This window comes from Rutilus rutilus (assembly GCF_951802725.1).
Source record: "Rutilus rutilus genome assembly, chromosome: 6".
NCBI lineage: Eukaryota > Metazoa > Chordata > Actinopteri > Cypriniformes > Leuciscidae > Rutilus > Rutilus rutilus.
Genome location: NC_140214.1, coordinates 50,317,222 through 50,319,541, shown reverse-complemented (window position 1 = coordinate 50,319,541; position 2,320 = coordinate 50,317,222). Strand labels below are relative to the sequence as shown.

The window sequence follows — 2,320 nt, the reverse complement described above, 5'->3', positions numbered from 1 at the left end:
CCCGGACCTGTATGAGTGTTTGTCGTCATGACAACTAAACGGCAGATTGGTGACAGGTGTAAGGGCTTCACGCTGAGTGTTTGATTGAGGCCACTCCCGCTTTTTGAGAGGATAAAACACACAAGGGTTGTGAGAGTGGGACGCGCAGCACGTGAGCGGCGGGAGGCCGCGGGAGAGAGGACGAGAGAGACAGACGAGAGAGACAGACGAGAGAGACAGACGAGAGAGACAGACGAGAGAGACAGACGAGAGAGACAGACGAGAGAGACAGACGAGAGAGACAGACGAGAGAGACAGACGAGAGAGACAGACGAGAGAGACAGATGAGAGAGCCAGAGAAAACTTCGGCTGGATTGCGGGTGGAAGCCTTGGTACACTGAGTCTGTTGAATTGCAGTTTTATTGTGGAAATGAGCACGAGTGAAACCTTACAGTGTGTGGTGGAAATGTGAGTGTGGGAATTATTTCTGCTGTTCACTCTCAATCACAGCTGTCCATTCCTCCCTCTGTCTGAGTCCAGTGAAGAGCCTGCTAATGCTTGAAGAGCCTGCTAATGCTGTGAGTTACACGTGTCTATTCCTCTCTCTGTCTGAGTCCAGTGAAGAGCCTGCTAATGCTGTGAGTTACACGTGTCCATTCCTCCCTCTGTCTGAGTCCAGTGAAGAGCCTGCTAATGCTTGAAGAGCCTGCTAATGCTGTGAGTTACACGTGTCCATTCCTCCCTCTGTCTGAGTCCAGTGAAGAGCCTGCTAATGCTTGAAGAGCCTGCTAATGCTGTGAGTTACACGTGTCTATTCCTCTCTCTGTCTGAGTCCAGTGAAGAGCCTGCTAATGCTTGAAGAGCCTGCTAATGCTGTGAGTTACACGTGTCTATTCCTCCCTCTGTCTGAGTCCAGTGAAGAGCCTGCTAATGCTTGAAGAGCCTGCTAATGCTGTGAGTTACACGTGTCTATTCCTCTCTCTGTCTGAGTCCAGTGAAGAGCCTGCTAATGCTTGAAGAGCCTGCTAATGCTGTGAGTTACACGTGTCTATTCCTCCCTCTGTCTGAGTCCAGTGAAGAGCCTGCTAATGCTTGAAGAGCCTGCTAATGCTGTGAGTTACACGTGTCTATTCCTCTCTCTGTCTGAGTCCAGTGAAGAGCCTGCTAATGCTTGAAGAGCCTGCTAATGCTGTGAGTTACACGTGTCTATTCCTCCCTCTGTCTGAGTCCAGTGAAGAGCCTGCTAATGCTTGAAGACCCTGCTAACGCTTGAAGAATCTGCTAACGCTGTGAGTTACATGTATCTTCCACTCTCTGCCTGAGGCTAGTGAAGAGCCGGCTAATGCCGGAAGGGCCTGCTAATGCTGGAAGAGCCTGCTGATGCTGGAAGAGCCCGTTAATGCTGGAGGAGCCTGAGGCTAGTGAAGAACCGGCTAATGCCGGAAGGGCCTGCTAATGCTGGAAGAGCCCGTTAATGCTGGAAGAGCCTGAGGCTAGTGAAGAGCCGGCTAATGCCGGAAGGGCCTGCTAATGCTGGAAGAGCCTGCTGATGCTGGAAGAGCCCGTTAATGCTGGAAGAGCCTGAGGCTAGTGAAGAGCCGGCTAATGCCGGAAGGGCCTGCTAATGCTGGAAGAGCCTGCTGATGCTGGAAGAGCCTGTGGCTAGTGAAGAGCCGGCTAACGCTGGGAGGTCCTGCTGATGCTGGAAGAACCTGCTCCCGAAGAAAAGAGGATGCTGAAGGGATTTTATATTGTTTTTATTATTTAATAAAGAATATTTATTTTGAATGCTGTGTCTGCCTGTCTCCTTCGTGTCCACGGTCGGCTCCTCAGGGGCGGCACGCAAGCGAAGGGGTGGGCGGCCCGCTGGCGCTCCACCCCGACCTGTGACAAAAACCCCTTAGAATATGTTGAATGATTCTCTGTGCAGTTTATGAAATTAATGTGCTGCCAATAATAATGATGAAGATTATGATTTGGCTGTTGTGATTGAATCCACACTGGTGGACTGTAAAAGAATACAGAGAACTGCTTATCAGTGGCTCTGTTTACATTCCTGATCGGGACACACTGCTTCAAGGGTGTGCAGTAAGTTGGAGCTGTTTGAAAGCTCAATGATCAAACTATAGGCAAAGAGAGTGTTTTAATTATGGTCAGCAGGGCCATTTAGTCCGTAATTGTAAATGGACACTCAGAAAAGAAAGTGATAACGTGAAAGTGGCGTGTATTAATGTGGGTTTGAAAGTAGAACAGTATTTAAATGACGATATTAAAGTTTTCGTCTGAGAAAGAACTAAGAATGTGAACGCAGTGCTAAAGTAAGTGAAAAGAACGTGCAAGT

At 49.1% G+C, this 2,320-nt stretch overlaps 1 long non-coding RNA gene across 1 annotated transcript; it reads left to right on the top strand.

The window, feature by feature from the left end:
- The first annotated feature begins 294 nt into the window (after positions 1-294).
- On the top strand, positions 295-1,767 carry LOC311291260. Its single transcript, XR_014627533.1, has 2 exons — positions 295-933; positions 975-1,767. It is a non-coding gene; the product is annotated as an uncharacterized lncRNA (long non-coding RNA).
- The last annotated feature ends 553 nt before the right edge of the window (positions 1,768-2,320 follow it).